Source organism: Hippopotamus amphibius, chromosome 15, assembly GCF_030028045.1.
Source record: "Hippopotamus amphibius kiboko isolate mHipAmp2 chromosome 15, mHipAmp2.hap2, whole genome shotgun sequence".
In the NCBI taxonomy this organism is placed as follows: domain Eukaryota; kingdom Metazoa; phylum Chordata; class Mammalia; order Artiodactyla; family Hippopotamidae; genus Hippopotamus; species Hippopotamus amphibius.
In genome coordinates this window covers 2,959,726-2,968,423 of record NC_080200.1, presented here as the reverse complement: position 1 = coordinate 2,968,423, position 8,698 = coordinate 2,959,726, and positions in this window count along the sequence as shown.

Below are 8,698 nucleotides of genomic sequence, written 5' to 3'. Positions count from 1 at the left end.
ACATGGATGGACCTAGAGATTATCATACTAAGTGAAGTAAGTCAGACAGAGACAAATAGCATATGATATCACTTATATGTGGAATCTAAAATGATACAAATGAACTTATTTACGAAATAGAAACAGACTCACAGACATAAACTTACCGTTACCAAAGGGGAAAGACAGGGGTAAGGTGGGGGGAGGGGACAAATTAGGAGTTTGGGATGAACAGATACACACTACTATATGTAAAATAGATATAGGACAAGGTCCTGCTGTATAACACGGGGAACTATATTCGGTATCCTGTAATAAACCAGTGGAAAAGAATCTGAAAAAGAATATACATATGTATATATATGCAACTGAATCACATTACACCAGAAATTAACACAACATGGTAAATCAACTATACTTCACTACAAAATAAATAAAACAAGAGAAAAAGATAAAAAGAGTCTGAAGAATACATGGTGGCTGGGACTTCCTTGGTGGTCCAGTGGTTAAAACTCCACGCTCCCAATGCAGGGGGCCCGGGTTCGATCCCTGGTCAGAGAACTAGATCCCACATGCATGCCACAACTAAGAGTTTGCATGCTGCAACTAAAGACCCTGCATGCCGTAACTAAGACCTGGCACAGCCAAAAATAAATGTAAATTAAAAAAAAAAAGAATACATGAGGGCATATGTACAGAAGAAATGATACAGGATTTGCTTTCAACTAACCAGGAGGGAATTCCCTGGTGGTCCAGTGGTTAGGACTGAGGTGCTGAAGGCCCGGGTTCAATCCCTGGTTGAGGAACTAAGATCCCACAAGTCACAAGCTGTATGGCCTGGCCAGGAAAAAAAGAAGAGAATGAGGAGGGCATGGGGAAAGATGGATGAAACAAAATGGACTGTGAGTTGTTCATTGTTGAGGCCGGGGGTATGGAGTCATGATGTTCAGTAGCTAAGGGTGCCGAGCTCTCCCAAAACTGCCAGATCAGGCTCTTTCAGTGTGATGAGCGTTCTTTTTGACCCCTGCTTTCTGATAATGAAACGAGCGTTCTTTTTGACCCCTGCTTTCTGATAATGAAACCTAGGCTCAGACATGGAAAGCAACCGCCCGGACATGGGCAGAACCAGAACCTTAATCCAGGCCTGACCCTCTCCAAAGACCAGAGTCAGGTTGTACACTCTTCCATCAGATATGCAGTAATGATTTCTCCAAATATCAAACACCTGCTATATGCCAGACACTTTCGCATTTTTGCAAAATATTTATTTATTTATTGGCTGTATTGGGTCTTTGTTGCTGCACGTGGGCTTTCTCTAGTTGTGGTGAGTGGGGGCTACCCTTTGTTGTGGTGCACGGGCTCCTCATTGTGGTGGCTTCTCTTGTTGTGCAGCACGGGCTCTAGGCACACAGTCTTCAGTAGTTGTGACATGTGGGCTCAGTAGTTGTGGCTCTCAGGCTCTAGAGTGCAGGCTCACTAGCTGTGGTGCATGGGCTTAGTTACTCTGCGGCATGTGGGATCTTCCCTGACCAGAGATTGAATCCATGTCCCCTGCATTGGCAGGCGGATTCTTAACCACTGTGCCACCAGGGAACTCCCCTGTTTTGAATTAGAGATGGGCTGACTTTTTCTACGAAGGTCCAGATAATAAATATTTTCAGCTTTGCAGGCTTCAGATAGCGTCTGTAGCAACACCTCAACTCGATGGGCATGGCTTTGTGTAAGTAAAACGTCATTTCTAAACACTGAATTTGAGTTTTATATGATTTTCACATATTATGAAATATTATTCTCTGGTTCAAACATTGAAAAGAGAAAAAGAAACATTTTTAGCTCAAGGGCTGTACAGAAACAGTTGTCAGGTTAGATTTGGCCCTTCCTTCATTCCTCCCTCCCTTTCCTTTTTCCTTCCATCCTGCTTTTTTTAAAAAAAATTTTAATTCTGATAAAATACACATAACATAAAATTTATCATTTTAAGCATTTGTAAGTGCACAGCCTACTGGCATTAAGTCTGTTCACATTCTTGTGCAACCATCCCCACCCTCCATCTCCAGAACTTTCTCATCTCCCCAAACTGAAACTCTGTCCCCATGAAGCACCCACTCCCCTCCCCCTCCCCAGCCCCCAGCCCCACCATCTACTTCCTGTCTCTGTGGGTCTCACTCCTCGAGGGACCTCCTGGGAGTGGGATCACACAGTATTTGTCCTTCGGTGTCTGGCTTTTCTCACTGAGCATCGTGTCCTCAAGGTTCATCCACATTGTAGCAGGTGTCAGAACCTCCTTCCTTTTTAAGGCTGAGTCATCTTCTACTGTGTGGGTGGACAATTTGTTTATCCATTCACCTGTTGATGGACACATGACTTGTTTCCATCTTTTGGTATTGTGAACAGTGCTGCTATGAACATGAGTGTACAAGTAGCTCTTTGAGACCCACTTTCAACGCTTTTGGGTGAATACCCAGAAGTGGAACTGCTGGATGGTATGGTAGTTCTACTTTTAGTTTTTTGAGACACCTCCGTACAATTTTCCATTCCCACCAACAGTGCATAAGGGTTCCAGTTTCTCTGCATCACTGGTTACTTTGTTTGTTGGTTCATTTTTGATAATAGCCATCCTGGTAGGTGTGTAATGGTATCCCACTGGGATTTGATTTTAACCCCCTAAGGGTTAGTGATTGGGATTCTCCCTTTTTCATTGTGCTTATTGGCCATTTGTATATCTTCTGTGGAAAAAAAAAAGTTTATTCAAGTCTTTTCCCCTTTATTTATTTATGTATTTATTTTTTTTAACATACTGCTGATTTTTTTCTTTTTTTTTCTGGCCGCGCTACAGAACTTGCAGGATATTAGTTCCCCAACCAGGGATTGAACCTGCGCCATGGCTGTGAAAGTCCTAACCACTGGACCACCAGGGAATTCCCAGTTAGGCTGTTTTTTGTATTGTTGAGCTGTAAGAGTGTCTTATAGGAACTTCCCCGGTGGTGCAGTGGTTAAGAATCCGCCTGCCAATGCAGAGGACACGGGTTCGAGCCCTGGTCCAGGAAGATTCCACATGCCTTGGAGCAACTAAGCCCATGAGCCACAACTACTGAGCTGCATGCTGCAACTGCTGAAAGCCACATGCCTGGAGCCCTGCTCCACAACAAGAGAAGCCACCGCAATGAGAAGCCAGCACCATGACAGAGAGTAGCCCTCCCCCCACCACAACTAGAGAAAGCCCATTTGCATCAATGAAGACCCAATACAGCCAAAAATAAATAAATAAATTTATTTTTTAAAAAAAGTGTCATAACATCTGGACGTCAATCCCTCATCAGATCATTTACAGCTATGTTCTCCTATTGCCTAGGTTGCCTGACTTAGTATTATTAAGATGTCGTTACTGCCCAAATCGATCTACAGATTTGATGCAGTTCCTATTAAAATCCCAATAATGGTTTGCAGAGATAGAAAAGTCTCTTATAAAATTCATGTGGAATCTCAAGGGATCCCACATGGCCAATGAAATCCTTTTCTTTTTTTTTTTTGGCCGCACCTTGCAGCATGTGGGATCTTATTTCCCCGACTAGGGATCGAACCTGTGATCCCTGCAGTGGAAGCGTGGAACCTTAACCACTGGACCACCAGGGAAGCCCCACCAATACAGTCTTGAAAAAAAAAGAACAAACTTAAGGACTCACAATCCCTGATTTCAAATTTTAATGTAAAGCTACGTAAAACAGTATGGTGCTGGCACCCACCCAGAAGCATAAACTAAGGGAATAGATTTAAGAGTAACTTTTTTTTTTCTTGGCTGTACTTTGTGCATTTGGGATCTTAGTTCCTCGACCAGGGATTGAACCCTCGTCCCCTGCATTGGAAGTGTGGAGTCAACCACTGACCCACCAGGAAAGTCCTGGCAGCCTTTTCTTTTTTTTTTATTGTGGCACACGGACTTAGTTGCTCCGCGGCATGTGGGATCTTCCCGGGGCAGGGATCGAACCCATGTCCCCTGCATTGGCAGATGGATTCTTAACCACTGCACCACCTAGGAAGCCCCAGTGGCAGCCTTTTCTTATCAGGGAGAAAATGTTAAGATGCAACAGTTGCAAAGCCCCAGTTCCCTCTTCCCCAAACCCACTGCTTCCCAAATTGATCTTTGTGATTGCTTTACCCTGAGGCCTTTCTACCAGGTGATTAGTATTTTATTTTTCAAAAAACAAGGAGAGAGAAGTTGAGAACATTTTAAAAAGCCAATGTGGAAAATGGCTGGGTTGACTGCCTTTCGGAAAAAGGAGGTGAATTAACCTTTGACCCACCAATTCCACTTTCCACGGAAATCACCGTAATCTGCTGATGGTAATACTAGGTAATACTGTCAACCTTGTTTTTTTTCTTTCTTTCTTTTTTTGTCCGTGCCGTGGGGCATATAGGATCTTAGTTCCCCAACCAGGAATCGAACCCTCACCCAGTGTATCGGAAGCACGGAGTCTTAACCACTGGACCACCAGGGAAGTCCCAAGCCTTGTTTTTAGCACTTATCATGTGCTACCATTTCATCCTCACAGCAACCCCATGAAATAGGTACCCTTATTAGGTCCAATTTACACATGAGAAAACTGAGGTCTCGAGAGGTTATGTGACTTGCCAGTGTCACTTCGGAAAACAAGTACATTGAAATTGCACCTGAATATTCAGGCTCAGGGAAGAGCAGAAGTCACAGCTCAAGTCTGAAGCCCATCTCCTGGCAGAATTCCTTCCTACTTAGTAAGATCAGTCTTTTTGTGCTAGTCAGGCCTTCAAGTGACTAGACAAGGCCCACCCACCTTAGGGAGGGGAATCTGCTTTAGTTAATAGTCCACTGATTTAAATATCAATCTCATCTGAAAAACATCTTCACAGAAACAGCCAGAATAATGTTTGGCCTAATATCTGGGCGCAGTGACTCAGCCAAGTGGACACATAAAATTAACCAGCGGGACGTCCCTGGTGGTCCACTGGTTAAGACCCCATGCTTCCACTTCAGGGGGCACAGGTTAGATCCCTGCTCAGGGGACTAAAATCCCACATGCCGCTTGGCACAGTCAAAAAAAAAATTAAAATTAACCAGGGACTTTGCTGGTGGCACTGTGGTTAAGAACCCGCCTGCCAATGCAGGGGTCACGGGTTCAATCCCTGCTCCAGGAAGATCCCACATGCTGCAGAGCAGCTAAGCCCGTGCGCCACAACTACTGAAGCCTGCGTGTCTTAGAGCCTGTTCTCTGCAACAAGAGAAGGCATCGCACTGAGAAGCCCGAGCACCGCAACGAAAAATAGCCCCTGCTTGCCACAATTCGAGAAAGCCCACTTGCAAGCAAGGAAAGTCCAATGCAGCCAAATAAAAAAAAAATAAAGCCACTTTAAAAATAAAATAAAATAAACCAAACCAGCACCCAGGGTAAGATAGGATTTGTATTTCCAAAATCCCTCTGGCAGCTGTGGAAAATGGCTGGTAGGGAATAGTAGTGGAGGCAGGAGGCCTGGTGCAATCACCCAGGCAACAGATGATGGGGTCCTGGACCAGGGTAGGGGCTGGTGGGGAATGGAGTGAAATTGACAGAGTCAAGGGGTTTGATTTAAATGTATAATTGAATGAGTTTTAAGTCACTGTGTTAATTTGAAAACATTTCTACCACCGCAAAAAGAAAATCCCCCCACCCCATTAGCAGTCACTCCCTGTCCGCCAGCCCCTGACAACCACTAACCCACTTTCTGTCTCTGTGGATTTGCCTGTTCTTGACTTTTTTTTTTTTCTTTTGGCCACGCTGCATGGCTTGTAGGATCTTAGTTCCCCAACCAGGGATTGAACCCACGCCCTTGGCAGTGAAAGCTCGGAGTCCTAAGCACTGGACCACCAGGGAATTCCCTCTGGACATGTCATATGAATGGAATCACATACCATGTGGCCTTTTGTGTCTGGCTTCTCTCACTGAGTGTCGTGTATTCAGGCTTCATCCACGTTGTATCGGGTGTCAGTGCTTCACTCCTTTTTATGGCCGAATAATATTCCACAGTATGAATGGAGCACATTTTGTTTATCCATTCTTCAGCCCCCACCATCTCCCTCTTGGACCAGCATAATCCCTAAGGCTGTGGGCCGCCACTACTGTAGTCGGTCCTTCCCACAGAAGCCACTAGAGGGCGCCCCTGAGTACCCGAGCCAGGTCCTGCCCACAGCCCTCCAAGCCCTCCTGGGATCCCACTTCCCTCCTGGTAAAAGCCCACATCTTCCCTGTGAGCCACAAGGTCCCGCCCACCCTGCCAGCCCAACTCCATCCTCACCTCCTTCCTCTCTCCCCTTCACTCACTGCTTCAGTCAGCTCCTAGCTGTTCCTTCAACATGCCAGGCATGATGGTGCTGCCCCAGGGCCTTTGCACGAGCTGTTCCTCCCACCTGGAACACCCTTCCCCCAGACACCCACAATTGCCCTCTCCCTGATCTTCAGGGCTCTGCTCTGATATCTCCTTATACATATAAAGTATTTGCTACCATCTGCCCCCAGGACTACATTTCCCTAATCCTATCTCACTTCCCTCCACAGCACTTTTCACCATCTGACATATCACATATTTATTTACTGTCCTCCCTGCCATCTCTCACTACAATATGAGCCCCACCAGGACAGGGATGTTTGTTCTGTGTCCCCAGAACCCCATTCAATGTCTGGAAGACAGGAGGCGCTCTCTGAATATGTGTTGGATGAAAGAATACCATTTGCAGCCTAAAATTTAGACCATGTTTGTTTATTTTTTTGAAGATTTATTTTATTATTTATTTATGTATTTTTGGCTGCATTGGCTCTTCATTGCTGCATGCGGGCTTTCTCTAGTTGCGGCGAGCAGGGGCTAGTCTTTGTTGCGGTGCTCGGGCTTCTCACTGCCGTGGCTTCTCTTGTTGTGGAGCGCGGGCTCTAGGTGCGTGGGCTCAGTAGTTGTGGTGCACGGGCATAGTTGCTCTGTGGCAGGTGGGATCTTCCCAGACCAGGCCTCGAACCTGTGTCTCCTGCGTTGGCAGGCGGATTCTTAGCCCCTGCGCCACCAGGGAAGCCCCTAGACCATGTTGTTTAAGTAAGTAACCAAATATAGGTTTCTTCTCAACCTCGGCACTGTGGACTTTGGGGCCAGATCACTGTCTGTGGGGCCATCCTGGGCACTGTGGGGTGTGGAGCAATTAAGAGCCCCCACCCACTCAATGCCAGAAGCCCTGCCAGTTGTGACAACTACAAATGTCCCCAGACCTGGCCCAGTGTCCCCTGGGGGCAAAATAGCTTCTGGGTGTGATCCTGTGGTGTAGGGTGAGGATTACCCATTCCATTTTACACATGAGGCTTACATGTTCCATTTTATTTTATTTTTCATTAAAAATTTTTTTTTAATATTTATTTATTTATGTGGCTGCGCCGGGTCTTAGTTGCGGCAGGCGGGATCTCTTAGTTGTGGAATGCAGGCTTTTAGTGGTGGCAGGTGGAGTCTAAGTTCCCGGACCAGGAATCGAACCCAGGCCCCCTGTATTGGGAGTGTGGCGTTTCAACCACTGGACCACCAGGGAAGTCCCAACGTGTTCCGTTTTGAAAATGAGGCTTAGAGACTTCCCTGGTGGTGCAGTAGTTAAGAATCTGCCTGCCAATGCTGTGGACACAGGTTCGATCCCTGGTCTGGGAAGATCCCACATACCTCGGAGCAACTAAGCCCGAGCGCCACAACTACAGAGCCTGCGCTCTAGAGCCCGTGAGCCACAACTACTGAGCCCAAGTACCCCAACTACTGAAGCCCGTGTGCCTAGAGCCCGTGCTCCGCAACAAGAGAAGCCACCGCACTGAGAAGCCCGAGCACTGCAACGAAGAGTAGCTTCCGCTCTCCACAGCTAGAGCAACCCCGCTGCAACGAAGATCCAACGAGCTAATAAATAAATAAATAAATAAACTTACATCCTAAAAAAAATAATAATAAAAAATAAAGAAATAAAAATGAGGCTTACGTCGGGCTTGGGAGGTATCAGGGTTCTGCTTATTGGGGTTCTTCCCTCATGTGCTCCCCTATACCCTGGGGAAGCACACATCCCAGGGGCCTGGGATAAGCCTGGTTTACAGCCATCATCCTGGTGTAAATAAATGTGTCCCTTTTGCTTTCAAAAACGTCCTGGTTTGCACTTTGGTGAAGGGATACATCCACTCGAGCTGGAACAGCTGGAACCAGGCACCGTGTATGACTCAGCAATCCCACCCCTAGGTATGTCCCCGACAGAAATGCTGTCAGGACACGTGCTAGAATGTTCCATAGCCGGGTTAGTCATAACCGGCCTGGGCTGGAAACAACCCAAATGCCCACCAACGGGGAAACGGATATGGAGATCGTGCCAGGGTCTCAGAAAGAGAACAGAGCAGTGAGAACAGGCGAAGTTCAGTCACATGGATAAACCTTCATGTGAATGTTTAGTGCAAGAAGCCAGATTCAGAAGAGGCCATGCCGCGTGATTCTACGTGTACGAAATTCAAAGATACCTCCCCACCCCTACCAGTCTGTGTTGTTGGAAGACAGGATGGTGGGTATCTTTGGGCAGCCGTGTCTGGAAATGCCACGAGGGGATTTCTGGGGTTTCTGAGGGCTGGTCATCCTATATCTTGATTTTCATCTTGGTTACTGGCGTGTGTTTACTTGCTGAACGGCATCAGATTTCATACGTTTCATTTATGCTGTT